Source organism: Sus scrofa, chromosome 13 (assembly GCF_054392235.1).
Source record: "Sus scrofa isolate SSC_HxYL_T2T_F1_AM1 chromosome 13, Sscrofa_HxYL_maternal_Yorkshire_Landrace_v2.0, whole genome shotgun sequence".
In the NCBI taxonomy this organism is placed as follows: Eukaryota; Metazoa; Chordata; class Mammalia; order Artiodactyla; family Suidae; genus Sus; species Sus scrofa.
Genome location: NC_139395.1, coordinates 126785883 through 126806884, shown reverse-complemented (window position 1 = coordinate 126806884; position 21002 = coordinate 126785883). Strand labels below are relative to the sequence as shown.

At 35.2% G+C, this 21002-nt stretch overlaps 1 protein-coding gene across 9 annotated transcripts in view; it reads right to left on the bottom strand.

The window, feature by feature from the left end:
• Positions 1-21002, bottom strand: part of NLGN1 (neuroligin 1) — a 687335-nt gene that overhangs the window by 636031 nt on the left and 30302 nt on the right. The window lies entirely within an intron of this gene.

Sequence of the window (21002 nt, the reverse complement as noted above, 5' to 3'; positions counted from 1 at the left end):
GTCACATTTATCAGCTTTTATGGGAAAAAAAAAAAAAAAACATGAAGTAATAAGAAACTTTGGGAACAAGAATCATCATCCAGTACTTTTCAAAATTATCCACTATTCATGCCCCCTTTCTCAAGAAGCTCTGGTGCTTGTTAATTCATTTATTTACTTATTTAATGTTACTATGGATAAGGTGAGTGAATCTGGGTCTCTGGAATGGGTGGGATAATTCTAATTTTTTTGGGGGGGGGTGAAGGCAAAATATATGCACCATATTTTAAAATACTCTAAAACAAGAGTGTGTAACAGGTTTCCAACTGATTTTAATGAGAAATTATTTATAATTTATGGGAATAAACTCAGAGTAAAAATCTTATATTAGCAGTCCTCACTACTCCCTAGTACTGCTTAAAATGATAGCTCAGATTCTCTCAAAGAGGCAAAAGCTCACAACAACAAAAGAAGAGAAAGCAGACAAGAGTACTAGTTTGGAGGCTATAATGAAGAAATGAAGTACTTCCCTATGAAAATTTGATGGCAATACAGAAGGTCAAAAGTAACCCAATTTCACTGCCAAACTCCAAATATTCTAAGAATTGGCAGACAAGTAGTTGGAAGAGTAGTGAATCAGGTCTAAAATAAGTAGGATTGTTTGAAAGTTGATTTAAGAAGTAGAAGAATTCCTACATTCCCTGATTCCTAGAGAGGCCCTTTCCTGGGATCCTATAGCAAGAGGAATTCAAGAGTCCAACAAGACATGAAGTGTAAAGCCCTACCCACCCTGCGCCATACAACTTCCTTAGTCCACTTGGGTAATTAAACCACATGCTTCCCATGACAATAATGGAAACTGACTCTTTCATTTTATTTCATGGTTTCCAAAGATTTTTATATTAATTGTCTAATATAGTCATTACAATCATCTCCTATTATGTTAAATAAAATGATTTCCTCTATTTTCACATGTGTGAAGAAACTGAGATAAAATTAATCACTTACAAGTTGTGAAAACTGGAACGGTGGCATCCAAAGTTTTCCAACTTCAAATTTCTTGTAGCTTAGATTGCCCTTTGATCTCTTCCCAAAAGATTTGCCATGACTGGTGTTCATTACAATCCCTTGAGGAGCTTAATTAAAACAACAGTCCCTGGAGTTACCTGGTTGCCAAGTGGTTAAGGATCTGGTATTGCCACCACTATGGGTAATGCAAGTTCAATTCCTGACTAGGGAACTTCCACATGCCATGGGTGTGGCCAAAAAAATAAATAAGTCTCAAAGATTCTTGTTAAAACTGAGGTGAGATCCTGAATAAATTATTCAGGTGATTCTAACGTAGGTGGTGGGGGACCAGCCTTTGAGAAATGCTTCATTAAATATCCTAATTGTAATCAAAACAGAAGGCAATATATCTGGGTTACATTAGCCACATCTCTCTACAAACAAAATAACCCAAAACTCAAAACCAATTAAAAGTTTAAATAAAACATTATCAAGATACACCCTTGACTATTATTAGCAGTGGGCTGAAATATAAGAAATAGCTCTTCAGCTTTGGTAAAAACTCTGTAAAGGACATTTTTCATGAAAAGGCAGAAACCACACAAAAAATGCTTTTCAGAATTAAGGACAAGAAAAAGAAAATTATCAGTTCTAATTAACTCTGAATAGTCCCTTTTTAAATCAGTGTTCCTTTTTATCTTGCCTACCACAAAGTTCAAAACTGAATTTATATAAATTACTAAGATTTTAAGCATACGTACTTTCCACTGAGAGCCTTACCCTCACATATACTCATATAAGTTTCAGCTATTTTTATTTTAATTGTCTTATTATACATGAATTTTAAAAAGCTATCCTAAAATCATTTGCGAAGTAGGCAGGGTATAAATTATAAATAAATACACCTGAGAAAAATGAAGTAAACAAATTCATGCAGGAATAATTTCAACATGAAAAAAGGAGAGGGAGCTACTTCTTAAATCAACTTTCAAACAATCCTACTTATTTTAGACCTGATTCACTACTCTTCCAACTACTTGTCTGCCAATTCTTAGAATATTTGGAGTTTGGCAGTGAAATTGGGTTACTTTTGACCTTCTGTATTGCCATCAAATTTTCATAGGGAAGTACTTCATTTCTTCATTATAGCCTCCAAACTAGTACTCTTGTCTGCTTTCTCTTCTTTTGTTGTTGTGAGCTTTTGCCTCTTTGAGAGAATCTGAGCTATCATTTTAAGCAGTACTAGGGAGTAGTGAGGACTGCTAATATAAGATTTTTACTCTGAGTTTATTCCCATAAATTATAAATAATTTCTCATTAAAATCAGTTGGAAACCTGTTACACACTCTTGTTTTAGAGTATTTTAAAATATGGTGCATATATTTTGCCTTCACCCCCCCCCATGCAGTGGTAGAGGTTTTTTTTTTTTTTTTTTTTTTTCGGAACATAATTCTTTCAGGCATAGTTGGTAAGTACACCTGTCATATATGCTTCCAAAAATGTAGCTCATAATGATAACAGAGTGAGAGAAAAACAAATCTCGAGAATACAAAATTCATTTGTTATAACCAGTTTTGCTTACACTCTCTCAAAATAGCCATCTGTACTAAAATGTGTACATAACAGAAAAACTTGCTGCAGTACAAAAAGGTTCGCATATATTTAGACCTTGGAACTTTCTAAAGGCTTGAAAACTTTTCAAAAGCATCTCTCATACTTGCTATAGTAGAAGTGAACAGGAGTTGATGCAAATAGAACAGCAGCTGCTTAAATAAATCCTATTACAGTGATCTATTTTTTTGTCCCTTAAAATAATTGCCTATTTACTCCCACCCCCGAGGTTCTCCCTGCCTCTTATTTAATTTAACAAGCATTTGCATGATGCTTAGTATATGAAGGTAATTTCCTGTCTACTTTATAAATATTAGCTCTTCATTTAATCATCATAGCAAACTAAAATGCAGTCAGGATTTCCCAAAATTTAGCTACCGTTGAATAGCTGGGATCTGAACCCAAGGAGCATGGTTTCAGCATCTATGATCACTGCATACTCTACTGAATCTATGCTGTATGTATGACTGAAAAAGCAATGCTTCAGGGAAAAAAATACTGCTATGCACTAATTCCTCACCTCCTACGCAAATTGAGCTCTATGTCTATCTACGTTTGGCCATTTCAAACAAAATACCTGACGAATCCTCTTGCAGATATTAGACATCGGTCTACAGATTCTTATTTTATTTTGAAAAGAAAAAGAAACATGCTTCATGATGTACACACAGTTCTTTGATTTAGTACTAGCTCTGGGGTGGACAGGGAGAACAACTATTCAAACACATATGCCCATCATAAAGAGCATTCTACTTGAGAAATATTAAAATGTTAAAAGGATAATACTTAGAACCAAGAAAACAATGCAATGATTTAATTCCTTCTTTTTATGGATTTCTTTCTATTTTGTTTTAACAAGGACCTGATCTACACATAGCTTTTTAACTGCCTTTAATACTTATTTAAAGTAGATAGGATAATAGCAATAAACAAATTGCTTTTAATTCTTGGAAATTATCATTTTTATTAAGATAAATCCTATGCTATGCTACTCCGGATCAATATTTGATAGGATGTTACTGGCATTGTTGATGTATAAATGTGTAAACATTTAATATACTAACCTACAATCCTCTACACAATATTCTTTAATAAAATAGGGTAGGGAAATAAAAGTTAAAGAGTTAACAAAAGCATCTTGGTGTAAAGTGGGAAATTAAAGTATTATTTACTTAGTTTTAATTCTCTTTAAGGTAACTGCTCTGGTAATTTATTGCTATATAACAAACTACACCAAAATTAGTGGCTTAAAATACCAATAACCTTTAGTAATTGTTTTTTGTTTTTTTTTTTTCAAAAATCTGTGATTTGAGTGAGGCTAGAGCTCAGAGTCAGGGACTCATCTCTGCTCCACACAGCATCAGCTGGGGTAACTCAGTTGTGCTGGAGGACCTGTTTCAAAGAAGACAGTCAAGTGGTTGTTGACCTAAGATTGTTGGCCAAAATCTTTGATCTCTGTCCATGTGGCCTCTACATGGAGCATCCTGGACTTAATCACCACATAATGTCTTGGTCCCAGCAAGTCTCAAGAGTCTGGCAAGTTTCTATGACATTTCTCTGCTCTGGCCTCTATGCTGCAGAAAAACACTTTTGCAGCATTCTGCTAGAAAAGCAAGTCACCATGGCCAGCCCAGATTCAAAAGAAAGGGAATTACGAGTTCCCGTTGTCACTCTGTGGGTTAAGTACCCAACTAGTATCCAGGAGGATATGGGTTCAATTCCTGCCCTCAATCAGTGGGTTAAGGATTCAGCGTTGCCACAAGCTTCAGCATAGGTCACACATGCAGCTCAGATACGTCTCTAATCCTGGCTCAGATCCTGCATTGCTGTGTCTGTTGCATAGGCCTGTAGCTGCAGCTCCCATGACCCCTAGCCTGGGAACTCCCATATACCACGGGTGCCGAAGAAAGGAAAAAAAAAAAAAGGAAGAAAGGGGATTAGACTCTCCACATCTAATTTTTGTCAGCCTGTTAGATACAACTGTTTTGTTATTTTAATCATCTATTTGGGGTTTATAGGGTATACATCTTTAACGTATCTCAGTCTACTTGCAAATGATATTATACAATTTTATGTTCAGTATAAGAATTTTCTGGAAGTCCCTTTGTGATGCAGCATGTTAAGAATCTAGTTTTGCTGCAGCTGTGGTACAGGTTGCAACTGCTGCTCAATTTTGACTCTTGGCCTGGGAACATCCACATGCTGAGGGTGTGGCCAAAAAAAAAAAAAAAAAAAAAAAGGAAGAATCTTCTTAGATTGTACTTTCATTTCTGGCCTTACGTAGACATTATGGTGTTGTTGTCATACATTTTACTTATACATCCTTCAAATGTTTTGTTTAGTTGATTATCTTTTCAAGAGATTTATATAAGAAAAAAATCATAAATTAACAAATTTGATTACTATTTTCAATGCTCTTCATTTCTTTATGTCAATCATGTTTCTATCCAATATTTCTTCTGCTCCAAGGATTTCTGTTATCATTTTTTATGATTGATTCTTTAAGGTACTATATTTCACTATAGTTTTTGAAGTATATTTTGTTGGGTATAGAGAATTCTTGGTTGACAGTTTTATGAAAAGTACTTTGACCACTGTCTCTTCCTTTGTATTACTTCTTATGAAACTTATACTGACATCACTAACTTTTTTTTCTGTATGTCAAGTATCTTCTCTCAGATACTTTTCATATGTTCTTTTTACAATGATTTTGAGCAATTTGATTATGATGAGATTAGTGTCTTCTTAAAAAATTTTTCTTGTAATTGGGGCTCAATGCACTTTGTGGACCTGTAGATTTTTTTTTTTTTTTTTTTGTCTTTTTGTCTGTTGTTGTTGTTGTTGCTGTTGTTGCTATTTCTTGGGCCGCTCCCGCGGCATATGGAGGTTCCCAGGCTAGGGGTTGAATCGGAGCTGTAGCCACCGGCCTACGCCAGAGCCACAGCAACGCGGGATCCGAGCCGCGTCTGCAACCTACACCACAGCCCACGGCAACGCTGGATCGTTAACCCACTGAGCAAGGGCAGGGACCGAACCCGCAACCTCATGGTTCCTAGTCGGATTCGTTAACCACTGCGCCACGACGGGAACTCCTGGACCTGTAGATTTATAATTTTCATCACATTTGGAAATTTTCCAACAATTATTTCTTCAAATACATATTTTTTCTATACTCTCTTCTCTACTTTAGAGACCAATTCAAAGCATATTTGGCCTCTTAAGTTGTACCAGAGAGCACTGATATTTTGTTCATTTTTTAAATTTCTCTTCCGTGTTTCATTTTGAATATTTTCTATTTTTATGTCAAGTTCTTTTTTCTACAATGCTAACCAGCCATTAGTTCAATGTATTTTTCATCTTACATTTTGTAGTTTTCATTTTTATAACTTAGTTTTTTGTTTGTTTGTTTGTTTTTAACAGCTGCACCTGAGGCATATGGAATTTCCCAGGCTATGGGTCAAATTGGAGCTGCAGCTGAGGCCTAGCCATGGCAACACCAGATCAGAACCATACCTGCAGCCTACGTTACAGCTTATAGCATTGCTGGATCCTTAACACATTGAACTAGGCCAGGGATTGAACCTGCATCCCCACAGAAACATCAGGTCCTCAGCCCACTGAGCCACAATGGAACTCCTTGGATTTTTTTTTTATATTTTCCATATCTTAACTTTGTTTAAGCACCTGGAACATAGTTACAGCAATGTTTATTATCCCTGTCTACTAATTTTACCATCTTTTCCAGTTTAGTTCTAGGTCAACTGACTTATTTTCCTCACTAAGGGTCATGTTTTCCTTCTTCTTTGCATGGATGTTAACCTTTAATTGAATGCCAAACATTTTGAATTTTATCTTGTTAGATACTGGGTATGTCTCTAGTCCTATAAATATTCTTAAGCTTCATTGTAGGGCTCTGTTAAATTACATAGAAAAGTTTGATCTTTTGAGGCTTACTTTAAGACTTTTAGGTAGGTATAGGACAATGCTTAATCTATGGCTAATTAGTTCCCCATCTGCTAAGGCAAGAACTTCCTAAGTATTTTGCCATGTGCCTCATAAATTATGAGTTTTACCACTCTGGCTGGTAGGAACATGAATTAATCTTGTCCAGTCTGTGTGTGTATCACGTACTGTTCATTTTGATAGGTCTGCCTAATTCTTTCCTGGTCTCTGATAGTTTCCCCACATATTTTTTGTAATCACTGTGCTGAATACTCATGATACATCTGGACTTCTCTTTCTGTTCAGCTCTCTTACCTCTATGTTCCATAGCTACTTTGAAATACTAGGATCTTTCAACTCTAGGAGCTGGTTGGATTCCATCTGGATTTTTCTTCCCTATACTGTGGTCTGGAAACTCTTTAAAGGAGTAAGATGGGACAGTTACAGGGTTCATTTTATTCCCTGTTTCTCAGAGATTTCTTTCTTTAATTTCCATTGTATGACATCCACTGTCTTAAAACCCCTGGTTTCATATATATTAACTATGTTTGCTTTGTTTCATTATTTTTGATTATTTAAGGAAGAAGGTAAATCTAGTCTTTGTTAACTTATTTTTGCCAAAAGAGAAGTAAACTCCTAACATTAAATATGTAAAGATATATATTTAATAGCAATCCACTAAAAGCATATAAATCATGGGTTGACACACTTTTTTTTCTATAAAGAGTCAAATAGTATATATTTTGGGCTTTGCAGGTCATATTTTCTCTGTGACAACTACTCAACTCTGCCACTGTAGTGTGAAAACAGCAGTAGCCAACTAAGTATAGGTGTTTTCAATAACATGTTATTTACAAGAATTTGACCCACAGGACTTAGTTTACCCACTTCCGAGGTAGATCAAAGCCACCCCAGTATCTCAGCAGTGAGATACTATGGGCACGTTCTTAATCAAGTCTTCAAATAATAGAATAATCATACATTGCATGCCTCCCAATAGAAGCAAGTAAGATTACCTGGGTAGGTAATATGCTTGCCAAAAATGTTTAAATTGATCTACGTATAAGAAAATAATCAAAGACTGAATATGGGTTATTATGAACAACAATTGGAATGGGCCACTGAAAAAATATCAGTATCATGAAAAACAAAAAACAAAAATTAGAATGTAGGGCAAATAGATTAAGACATATTAAATATACTGTTCATGAATTTTATTGGCTCCTTGATGTAAATTCAAGAACTTTCATTGAATAATTTTTACTAAGAGTGATTCTTGAAATAATTTGCAATTCATTTTTTATATGTAACATACTTGGAACATTATGAATCATATTATGGACTCTGTTGTCTTTGGTAAATGATATATTAAGCCTCATGTAGATAAATGATTAAGGAGTGTGTGTGTTTTCCTAGAATGAACTAGAATACTGAAGTTTAAACCCTTGCTAAAAGCCAAACAGGAAGGATGAAGAGCAAGAAAGGAAAAAGAGAGGGGAATACAAGGAGAGAGAAGAAAGGGGATAAATAAAAAAAAAAAAAAAAGAAAGAAGGAAACAAAGAGGAAAGGAAAAGGAGAAGAAAGGAAGGGAGGCTCAGTGGTTAACGAATCTGACTGGGAACCATGAGGTTGCAGGTTCAATCCCTGGCCTTGCTCAGTGGGTTAAGGATCTGGCGTTGCCGTGAGCTGTGGTGTAGGCCACCAGCTACAGCTCCGATTAGACCCCTAGCCTGGGAACTTCGGTATGCCACGGGAGCGGCCCTAGAAAAGGCAAAAAAAAAAAAAAGGAAAATAATAATACAAACAAGAAAAGGAAGGAGGCAGGCAGAGAGTCAGTTGTAAGTGAATATTGCAAGATATGCATGGCTCCCCAAGGGCACACCTCTTCCTTCTCTACCCAGAGCCTAGGTTTCCAATTGTGCATTCACCCAGCTTCATCTTCTGGTACCAGTCTTGGTTTTTCTCTAGGAGGCTTTCAGGACTTCTAGTTTAGTAGCTCAGGAGACTCGTTGTTAGGTCAAAGCAATTGCTCTGACACCCTAAAATCAGTCTTGTAAGTACATTTCTGCATTTCATCTAAATTTTCAGTAACTAGACCCTACTGCCAATTTCCAATGTCTAGCCATGCTTTGAGAAGCTGCCTAGCACCTCTTGACTGGGCACCTGCCTTGCCCCCATCAGTTTTCATAAGACCAGAGGTCTGAAGGGCCAGGTAGTTCTACCAGTCCTTGAGATGCCTCAGCAGCTTCTTTGCCTACCACATTGCTTGCTGCCAGACCAAGTTCTATACTCTTCACTTCGCCTCTTGACTCAAATTAGCCACCTGCCTAGTTGAATTTTCAGGACTCTAAGACTGCAAATTGCTACCTGACTCCACTGGGAGAGAGACAGGTGATTGGCAGCTTTTCTCTAGGCTGTTGCCCTAACTGAGTCAGAAAGAGCATGCTGGCCAGGAAAACTGTTTATTGATTATATATTTTATTCTTAATGGTCTGACCCATTCACATTTAGATTTAGAGAACAAATACAGTGAAATCCAATTCTAACTGGGTGAAGTATTTTATATTAAAGATTCAAATTCAACAATACTGCTATTCCCCCCATCCCTACAGCTCTCACAAGGTCTTCAGCATTCCTGTTCAGCACATAAAACAAGACAGAAGTAATATAAAGGCAAGGCAATCACTCACTCTAAATTTTCCATATTTTTCTATTTTTATTAAAAATAAAATCCTTTGGAGCTCCTGCTGTGGTGCAGTAGGTTAAGAATTCAACTGAGGTGGTCAAGTTAAGATGAAATCATTAGGGTGGGCTCTAATCCAATACAGATAGTGTCATTATTAAAAGGGAAATGTACAGAGATGACAACATGAAGACACAAAATGAATGCCATATGAAGTTTGCACCTCTGCTGCCAAAGACCAAGAAACTACCAAAAGCTAAGTGACAGACTCAGAATCAATTCTTCCTTAGCATCTCCAAAGGGAGTATGACCCTGCTGATACACTGACCAAGGATTTTAGCTTCCACAAGTGTGAGACAATGAATTTCTGTTGTTTAAACAAGAAACAAACAAACAAACAAAAATTCTTACTACAGGGGCTCAGGTCCCTGGGAAAGCACAGGTTTGATTCCTGGCCTGGTGCAGTGGATTAAAGGATCTGGCATTGCTGGAGCTGTAATATAGGTCACAACTGTGGCTCATATTCGAGCCCTGGCACAGGAACTTCCATATGCTATGTGGACAGCCATAAAAAAAATAATAAAATAAGATTAAATCCATTACTTCATATTTTACATAAATGTTTCACCTTTGATAACAGTAGTAGGAATATGTTATAATTTACAAGCATAGCTGGTATCAAACCTGCAGCTAAGTTTGAACTTTTCCCTAAATTCCCACTTCCTTGAATTTTAAATATTATGACTATTCTTCAGTGTGGGAAATACATTTATGTATGGCAATACTCTCCTGTACTACATGCTTATATTATATCAGCTGGGAAAGCAATTAATGCCTATAATTTGTGTATGAAAATTAATACAGTAAAATAATTCCTCTTTTCAAAATTACTTCAGATACTCCTTACAATGTTCTTACAGAAGAAATTATCATATAACCAAGGGATTATAAATAATATTTTTAAAATTCATATTTCTATAAAAAGAACTTCTTTCATGGAGATCTCATCTCTGATAAAATAATCCACTACACAAAGAGGGTCTCAAAGCTAAAACTCCTTCACATTTTGTCATCTAATTGCTCACGAATCCTTGTGTAGTAGACATTGCCTTCATTTTACAAATGAGGAATAAAAACATTGGCAGGATTAAGAGACCTAATGTCACATACTTAGGAGGTAATAGGAAGGCATTGTTAAAAACATAAAATTATTTATAAGACTATTACTTAAATTTTTATTTTATTTTACTTATTTTTGGGGGGCGCAGCCGAGGCACGTGGAACTTCCTGGGCCTAGAGATGGGACCCAAGCCACAGCAGTGACAATGCTGAATCCTTAACCTCTACGCCACCAGGGAACTCCCTAAAATGTTACTTAAAAATTCCACATATATTTCTTTTAACAATGCTCACAACCTGCAAATTACTGTCCTTTTAATTTTATAATGATATTTGCATTACCTTTTCCTATTAAGAGATGAAATCAGAAGTTCCCGTCGTGGCTCAGTGGTTAATGAATCCAGCTAGGAACCATGAGCTCGCTCAGTGGATTAAGGATCTGGCATTGCTGTGAGCTGTTGTGTAGATCGAAGATGCGGCTTGGATCCCATGTTGCTGTGGCTCTGGAGTAGGCCAGCGGCTACAGCTCCGATTAGACCCCTATCCTGGGAGCTTCCATATGCTATGGGTGTGGCTCTAGAAAAGACCAAAAAAAGACAAAAAAAAAAAAAAAAAAAAAGGATGAAATCAGCATTTGTCTACTAAGTCAATGGAATTATCAAATTTATTTTACACCCACCTCATTTCATAGCTACAATAACACTTTTTCAGGCTGGAGCATCAAAATAAGGGCACATGTAGGGTTTTTCATCTCTGTGGCTACATAAAAGAAATATTCTAATAAATGCATTCCCCTTCTATCCATTGGTTTAAAAAATGTGAACTGTACTGATGAGCAAGAAGTGGCATAAAACCAAACTTTTATCCTAGCTGAAAAGAAAGTCATCCTTAGATCTCTAGAGGATGTAGGGAGAGCAAAAACCTCTACTAAAATCTACGAATATACCTAATAGCATACATCCTTGACTGGAGTGAGTGGTTTACCAACAAAGATTCACAACTTCCCATTTCCAAATGTTGAAAGGTAAGGAATGAAACAGCATCTCTGGTGATTTTTATCTGGGTCCAGAGGGCCAAATCTAAAACATAGATACAGTGAAGCACAGTATCCATCAAAGTATATGTCCCGTGTGCATACTATGAGGACCTAGCCACAAAAGAAACCATCTTCATAGCTCTGAATAATGATATAGCTAATGGTTTAACTTCCCCATGTTTTTCTCACCCAAAATTTTGTTCTATATTTTAAGATGTCATAGAAGCTTCCCTGAGCTCAGCTTCAAGAGAACAAACATCTGTGCTATATAGCCATGCCTCATAACATCACAATATCTCAACATCTCAAGTATAAAGTAGTGCCTGTGAAAGCAATAAGGGTCATAAAAAGCAAATTCTGATTACTTCAGGAGCCTTAAATAAATATACAGTACTGTTGTTTGACTAGTTTTTAAATGTTACCTTCACCATTTTATAGTAATTGGAACAAAAGTATGTCAAAAACTTACATATAAAGGAATAGTGATAAAAATAATTTTCTATTTGATTCACACCAAGTATGGGTCATTCAGTTTTAATGTTATCCAGAAACCAACTATGGACCATTGTGACCATTGTTTCATTTATGTATTGTAATAGCAGAACAAATGAACAAGGAGGAGGAATCTCAAATTATTCTCAGTATCTTAAGATGCATATTTCCAAAGATGTTTTAAAAAACAAACCATCTCCTAGATACAGTTACCTAATCATCCCTTGTATTATATACTAAGAAATCTTATAGGTCTCTTTAATTATTTTCCTTGACCTTTATACTTTAGAGACAGGTAAGCTGAGTCCTTTTCTTGAAAATAAGGAGTGCTCCATATCACTTAGCATGTGCCTTCAGCCAAGGTAACACTTTTCTTTTGAGTGTATCAAAGTAACCTGTATTACTTTATTCACTGTTAGACTAATCTAAGGAGACAAAAAATTCCCAGAATATATCTTACTTCGATTCTTCTTTGAATCATACGTTAACAACAGACAATTTGCTTTTTATACTGGTTTCTGCACAGCACTGTCATGAAACACCCAAAGAGTCTCTTTTGACTTCTTTTTACAGGAAGTCATTCTCATCCTAATTCTTTATTTTACATTTCTAATTTTGTTTGTTATTATAATCTTTTACTTCTTTTTTTTTTTTTTTTTTTCGCCTTTTTTAGGGCCTAACCCATGGCATATGGAAGTTGCCAGGCTAAAGGTCAAATCAGAGCTGTAGCTGCCAGCCTACACCACAGCCCCAGCAACATGGGATCCAAGCTGTGCCTGCAACCTACACCACAGCTCAAGGCAACACGGAATCCTTAACCCACTGATCAAGGCCAAGTATCAAACCTGAGTCTTCATGGATGCTAGTCGTATTCTTTACTGCTGAGCCACCACAGGAACTCCAACCATTATATTTATTAATGTCCCCAATAATGTATGTTTCCAAGAGAAATATAAAAGTCATTTTGTTATCTGGAAGACAAATATCTTACCATTCTTAAGATTATATCAAGTTAACATTAAATCACCAAAGAATTATTTTCCAGCTTGTCCCAAAAATGAACAAAAAGTTTACAATAATCATGTGCTAAAATCCCAGACCCTCGACTGCATTCTCTGGCTTACAAATTTTTAGTTATGACATACTATCCCAATCTGAAGAATCTTTTTAAAAAAGGGGAGGATATACTAAAAATGAGAAATGAGAGGTGTTTTGGTTTATAAAATAATATAAAATAAAAGGAAGGAAGGTAGAGGAGAGAGAGAGAAAAATGTCATGGACAGCTTGTGATCTTAAGGAAGACACACAATTTCTGAACGTCAATTCGAATCTATTCAACCTCAATTATAATCTATATGTTATAATTTCCTTTAGGAGTTTATCCCACCCCTTCAGCTCTGGCTTCTTGAGTCTTACTTTTCTCTGGGGTTTTATATTATCTCTAAGGGTAATAAAACCACTTCACATCACTATTAATTATACAGTGAAAAGATGGTGGACAGAAAGCATTTTTTTTTTTTTCTGCTTTCTTTCTTTTCTCTTTTGATATTGGTGGGAGATCCAAAAGGGAATGACCAAGTGTGGAGTCTGGAAATCAACAGAGGTGAGTTCTCCTGGAACTGAGGATTGCAGGGGTGAGGTAGGGATAATCAGAGATACAATTTATGTGTGGCATTTGTTCCCTTATGCTGACTACTTACATTCTACTAGACAAACAATTGATAAATACCATTGTTAAGGTCCCTTCTTGCTTTTTGGTAGAAATATAGAAACTAGGGTAGGCAATTTGCCAAATACCAAATTAAAATAATTTAGAAGCTGGGAATAAAACACAGCCCCCTTGATGTCTTTGCATGGACAATAAATAAACTACAGCTCTCTTCTGACTGGAATTACACCCCAGGAGCCTAACATTCTTGATCACCATCTTCTTGCATATCTATTTATTAACAGACTCAGTAGTAAAATAATTCCATAGTAATGTGGGTTTCATTTTTCTAAACATAAAACTCAGTCCTTTAGAAAATGTTTTCTATAATTAACTCCCCATAGACAGAGTCTCTAATAATTTTGAGGAAAGAATGAATGATATTTCAAGCTTTTCACTGAAATAAAATGTCTAATTAACAACAGTAATGAGAAAATTAAGATAATAAAGAGAAATTATTTCTGAGCTCAGAAATTCCCCAAACAAAGGAAGAGAATTCAAATTGTAGTCAGTTCCTTGAATGGCCGGCCTGGTGAGTATTCATTCCAGAAAAGTGTGCTCTGAAGCCATTTTCTTTAGAAATATCTTGCATACTCTTATTAGATACAGTCAAGGTATCATAGATCTTTGTGATTGTTTTTCTCTTCTAACAAATAGAAAAAATAAACCCAAACTTTCAATTCAAAACAGAAAAAGAGGATCAAGAACGATCTATATTTCGAAAGTAAGAGAGGACTCCACTTCTGTTGGCATCATGCCTTATTTCATCTGTATTCAAGAACTAATGAGAATTAATATAGGAAACAGAATCTCCCCTGTCCTTATCTGCAGAAGCAGCATAGCTCCAAAGACAATAACTCCATATAAACTTAAATTACTTAGTATTTCTGAGTTACATAAATAAAATAAACTAGGGATGACAATGCCAGTCTCACAGGAGGACTGTAAAAAGTGGATCATAGTATATAAGGAGCAACTGGCAGGTGGAAACATAGAATAACCTGTAGCTATTTTTGTTATTATTTATGGTGTTATGTAACTACCAGTGTTTTAGGCAAAATAAATGTTCATGGACTCTGTAAAAAGGAAAGCAGAGTTTTACTATTAACGGCTTTATTGTTTAAGTGTGTTGTATTTTAGAAAAGATCCAAAATTAAAATCTATCCTTGTGTCACAATGGTAAGAGTCCTACATTGTGTAGCAGAGCACTCTCATCTTCTCCATGCCCACTCAGATGTCCTATGGTTACTCCAAGGGCCCCTTCCCTGACTATGCTCCCTGCACCTCTCAGCTCCAGCCCCTCCCCTGCCCCATCCTGGTCTATCTCTCTCCATCTCAGATCAGGATCATCACAGGGAGAAAAAATATCTTATTGCTCTTCTTCCACACCTTCTTTCCCAATTCCAATTCCTCCTGCACACTGATAATGGAACAATCTTCCTAAAGCACAGTTTTCGGTAACAATAGTAAGCTGCACTATAAATGCACTAAATAAAATAACATTTTGTATCCCTTTTAAAATATATTGTCAAGACAGGGATGGTTAAATGAATCATGGTACATTCCTCCTATTATATATGCATTAAAATTATAAAAAATAAAATAAGATACACATGATAGATATGAGAGGAAGTCTATAATTTGCTAATTGAAAAAAAGCAAATTGCTGAATAACATCTATGACTTTATTCTATTTTGTAAAAGAGTTAATTTAAACTTATTCATATGATAGATATTTGACATATGTATGTAAGAACTTACCATATGAAGCATAGTAGTATAAACTAAGTAAATACAGAGGATTATGAATTTGTTCATAGTTATCATATATATGGGATAGGATTGGGGAGCATAGGGGTGAGATTATATTTACTTATTTATTTTATGGGGTATATAATAGACATTTGTTTAACTTAATTTTTGTTTTTTTTTTATTTGTTTGTTTGTTTTTGCCTACACCTATGGCATGCTAAAGTTCTCAGGTCAGGGATCAAACCTGTACCACAGCAGTGACCCTTCATAGCAATAACAACACCTAATCATGAACCCACTAAAATGCTAATAAAATTCTAATTTTTGTTTTTTAACTATATTTTCCATATATTCTGTCACCAAGTTACCCAGTGAGATGGAAGAGGTCAGCAGAGATTTTCACTTACTGTTTTATCTAGTACTATATTATTTGCTTTTTTATAAAACAAAGAACATGTGTTTCACCAATAATTTGAAAAATTTTAAAGCCCATACTGTTTTTAATTAAAAATATGGATTTAGGCAAGGTTACCTTTATTGGCAGATACAACTTTGAGTATATTGTCTTTATTCTAGTAAGGAATCATTTAAACAAGTTTCATTAATCATATCATCTCAGAATTCTATGAAAATGAGCAACAGAACAATGTCCTGCAATGCTGTTGTCAGTATAAGCTAATATAAGTGGATTATGCATAAAAGGTTTAACAAGCTATGGGCAAACAGAAAGGGTTAAGAGTAAAAAATGCAGCCCAATATATTATGTGTTTTCTATAAATATTGTACTGCTAAATGAGAACTGCTAGGTGATAAAGAGAATCAGGATGTTTCTTTCTGTTGTCAACCTGGAAGATCTTTATCCGATATGACTTCACCAGAATTTTCTTTTCTCAGAGAAACTGTCTCTAACAATTCAAAGGACTGGGCTTCCTTTATAGGTAGCAATTCCATTCCCTGTCACTGGAGGTGTCCACATAGAACCTATGTTGCCATTTTTGAATGCTATGAATATGTTTGAATTATCTCCAAAATTCCTTCCATCTGTGAGCTACAAAATACCTCTTTAGAGAACTTATAAAATCCTATTTCCTATCAGATCAATTGTAAACAGCCATTTGTCTCTTAAATAACACATATATATGTGGCTAAGAGCATACAACAAGAAAAACTGCCTTAGTGAGGAGTACATTAGACATGCTAAAGGAAAGACAAAGTAACTGCAGACCCGATAGCAAGGTGGAACCAGATAAAGCTAGAAAAGTAGGCAGAGGCCAAATCACAAAAGATATTAAATGCAGCACAAATGAACGCCACAGAAAGGTTTTGAGCTGGAGTCTATGAAAGGATAGCAAAATAATCAGTCATAGTAGGAAGCTGTCAATTCCGGATGTAGTATTATTAAGGTTGAAAAGAGCCAACAAATTCAGCTCCTGGCATTTCTTGGCCTTTTCAAAGGCTCCTCATCCCAAAAAGAGTGAAGGCTAAGGTCCATAATGGAGCCTACGAGGCATTCTATGATCTGGTTCTACATTTGCCAGATTTTAGCTCCCACAAATCTTTTTTTATATAACAAATATTTCATGGTATCAAAAGTTAAGAATATTTTAAATGCAAATTACAAACTTAGCTCATGAAAAAAAAAATTCTGGGAGCCATTACACTCAAAGTTCTCTCAAACTAGATACTGAATTAATCTCACCCTCATCCCTTTTTTGGAAGATAATTACCAGAACCACTCTTCAAGGTGATCACTCTGTAGTTAGCAAAAATCCTACCTGTGTACCTAGTGAACCCACAATTTTAGAAAAACAAATAATCCAGAAGCTGTTTTCCTTGGCTCTTACTCTCATGAGAGGAAGAATGGACAGTGGGAGCCTAGTTACCTGAAAGAAAATCCTGCCTCCTTGAGTTTTTCTGGGCATGCAAATATTCAAGCACCCAGCAAGAATTCAAATATCTAATGATTGATTGACTGAATTATCTCACCTTCACCTGAACATAAAGCATGAAATGACAAAGCTAAAAGTAAAGCAAGGTCTTTTTTTCTGATACACTTAGTTTATGGCCATTTTTTGGAGTGTTTATATATAGACCATCAACAAAAGCATCCCTTCAAATAAAATAATCTCACAGTGACTTCAGGCATTTTCCACAATACCGGGATGCACCAATATTTTTGAAAGGGAAGCAAGATGAAATTCTTAACTCTATTCCTAGAAATTTCATAGCCATGGTTTCCAGACACTCTGGAGGGGAAAAAAAAAATTACGCAGAACAAATGTTTGCACAGCCACCATTTGTGAAGCCCCAAGTTATAACCAAAACATCTAGCAAAGTTCAAGAAGCACTAAATGACATGTACAGCATACTAAACCCATTTCCCCTGATGCTGCCCTCAGCAAAATGATTTTTTTCCCTGTAAGAGGAAGACACTTTATTTCCTACAATCTGGAATGCTCAAGATAGACATTGCAGATGCATCTGAAAACAAACTTCTATGTTGTCAGCAAATCATGAAGATTGAAGGCTGCCTCCTAGCACTGCTGGATTTAAAGTTATGGCAGCATTTCTATTATAAAAACCATTTTCCAAGAGTTTATACCCCAGCAGTAAAAAAATCTGCTCCTGGATCAAGTTTTTTCAGCTTAAGAAAGGAGAAAAATGTTAAAGTTCATTATGAAATACAGAACATTTTTAAATGTCTTAAAATTATAAATTACTGAAACATAATTTTCCAGACTTTTGTTAATTTTAATATATAAGGCAAGAAAAATAATGACAAGAAATTTATGAGATGGAAACCCATTTTCACTTATTCTGAAGGCATGTTGGAAAATAATTTCCCAAGTAAACAACTGTAAACCCAGAGTAGATTCTCCCCCTACTTGGACTGGATTACTCTTACAAGTATGTTACATATGTTACTATGTTACATAGTTATAACCATGGCTATAGGTAACTACAAATATCTCTATTTACTGAGTAGACAAATGATATTATACTTCAAAAAATAACTCTGGGATAAAAAACATTTGTGAAGTACAAAGAAGTGAAATGTTTGTTCCTGGTAGCATCACTTTCTTTCTTATATACATATTTCATAGAAATACTTATTCTCCACCTACCACACACATACACACACAGAAACATAGAAACATATGAGCCAAACACAGAGTCTTTTGTTATTTTAGGCTGTAAAAGGAGAGCTGAGTCCCAAAACAAATAAGAAAAAAAAAAAAAAAGATAAGCCCTGAAAATTTTTTTTTTAATCTATACTTAGAAAGGATGAACAAATAGCACCATAAACGATCTTTTTCAAAACAAGGAATCTGGGTAGTTCCTTCATGGCTCAGTGGAAAGGAATCTGACCAGTATCTATGAGGATTTAGGTTCTGTTCCTGGCCTTGCTCAGTAGGTTAAGGATCCGGCGTTGTCATGAGCTGTGGTGTAGGTTGCAAACAGGGCTCAGATCCTGAACTGTTGTGGCTGGGGCTGTGGCATAGGCCAGCAGCTAGAGCTCTGATTCGATCCCTAACCTGGGAACTTCCATATGCTGTGGGATGCAGCCCTAAAAAGACAAAAGAAAAAGAAATACAAGGAATCTCTTTCTCACATGTAAGAATCCTCCGCATGCTTGCTTAACAGAATACTCCTTACTCAGTGATCATGTAACAGATACTTGCTAATAACAAGCTTTAAAATAACCACTTTCAGAATGGACTTGTCTTTCTCCAATGATATAAATCTAAAACTCTCTACAAAGTTATCAATCAGAAAGATCATTGAGAAGGTGTGGACACCTTCATGTCCTGAGAAGGCAACTTACCTACTGGTTCTCGTCTTGGACCAAAAAAGTCTGAAGCTCCCCATGTGGACCAACTTCCACCAAACCACATCTCTCTTCTTTTTTATTTTCTTGCTATACCTCTCAAGTCTCTCTCTCCTAAAAGTCTTCCTCCCTCGTCTCCAATAACTTTAAAATTTGCATACAATGTTAATTGTGGTAACAAAATCAAAGGTTTATGATACTTGAAAGAAAATTTAAGCAAGGCATGTCAGAGAATATTGTTCTACATTAGGAAAATGTGTTAAGAAAGGAATTTTAAAGAATATTGATGTCTTAACAGATGTCCTTGCAAAAGAACAGAACTTACAAAGAATTGAGCTTCTCTTCACAGAAAATAAGAAAATTTGAAGAATGATAACATTAAACAGGAATACTGTTAAACTGATAACTGCACAAAATGGAGAGGGTAAGTATCTAATTATAAAAGATCAGTAGAAACTACCTGGAAGGAATACACTAACCACCTGATTTTTGGAGAAATGCAGAACACTGCCATCCATGAATATTTTAATAAAGTTTTTTTTTTCCTTTTTTTAAAAAAAATATTATACCCAACTTTATTTTGAAATGCCTTTTGGTTCTACCTCCTTAAATATACCAGACTTATTACCAAATTAAGAAAAAGCAGGTAAAAGTATGAATAATTACAGTTAAGAATTCTAGAACTTCATATTCATTACTTAAAAAAAAAAGATTACTGTTCTTTATTCATGATGTCAATAGAGGAAAACCTTAGCTCTGTGCCTTAAAAATCTTCCTCATACTTGGGAGAGAACGTCAGCTACTTAAGCACTTCCCTGAAAATACTTTTCTCCTTTTCTATGTAGACTTGGTAATTCCTTCCAAAATAGCTTAGCTTCCCAATTACACTTGACTAGCTCTGCCTTTGTTCGCTTTCCCAGGCATGTCTCATACAGAACTTAGGAACATAGTTTATTCTAAAGACATGCATTTTTTTCTCTTTTTCTTTGTCTAGAAAAAAAGAAAATCCTTCTCAAACAACTCCTGCCTTCTTTAACCTTCAGCACTTTTTAAGTTCTCTTGAATTTTTGGTATACAATAATAATAATAATAAAAATTTCTATAAAGGTGAGAAAAAGAAGTTATTGAATTTTGAAGGCTTTTCAACTATAATTATATAAGTCTGATAATGACTAGGCTGGAAACTGATTTCTTCAATGTCTTCGCACAGTAGAGGCTTGTTTTTTGTTTGTTTGTTTTTAAGCAATGAAAGTACAATGTTTAAAGCAGCAATATTAAATTAGATGTGAAAGGGTTAGAGATAAAGGGACTAGTTACATGTACAGGATTCAAAGAGAGTTTGTCTAACAGAAACTTGATATACAACTGGCTAAAAGCCCTTTATCTACGAATTCTCAAGTTTCAAATAATGCTTCATTAGATGTTTTATAACCTGTTATTATATGGCTTTTCTTTTAAAACTAAATTATGATTTTTTTTAATCATTAAGTAAAGCTAAGTCTCTGAATAAAGAATATTTCATTTTAATTTAAGAGGTATTTGTTAATTTAAAAAGTATCTGTCTATTGATCGGCTTGCTATTCTTGAAGTCTAATTTTTAAGAACTTAGAAAGGGTGTGTGCCAATATAATTAACAATGGGTCAACTCCAGTCTGGGAATATGGTCCATGTACAAGGAAATAATTAGACTTGAAAGAAAAAGGAAAACAAAACAAAACAAAACCAAAAAAACTGAGCAATGAGATATTCTAAAACTCAAATATGTCCCTTACCAGTGTGATTAAATTGAAGAATAAAGGAAAAGAAAAGGATTAGAGGAATCCTAAAATTGCTTATAAAGTA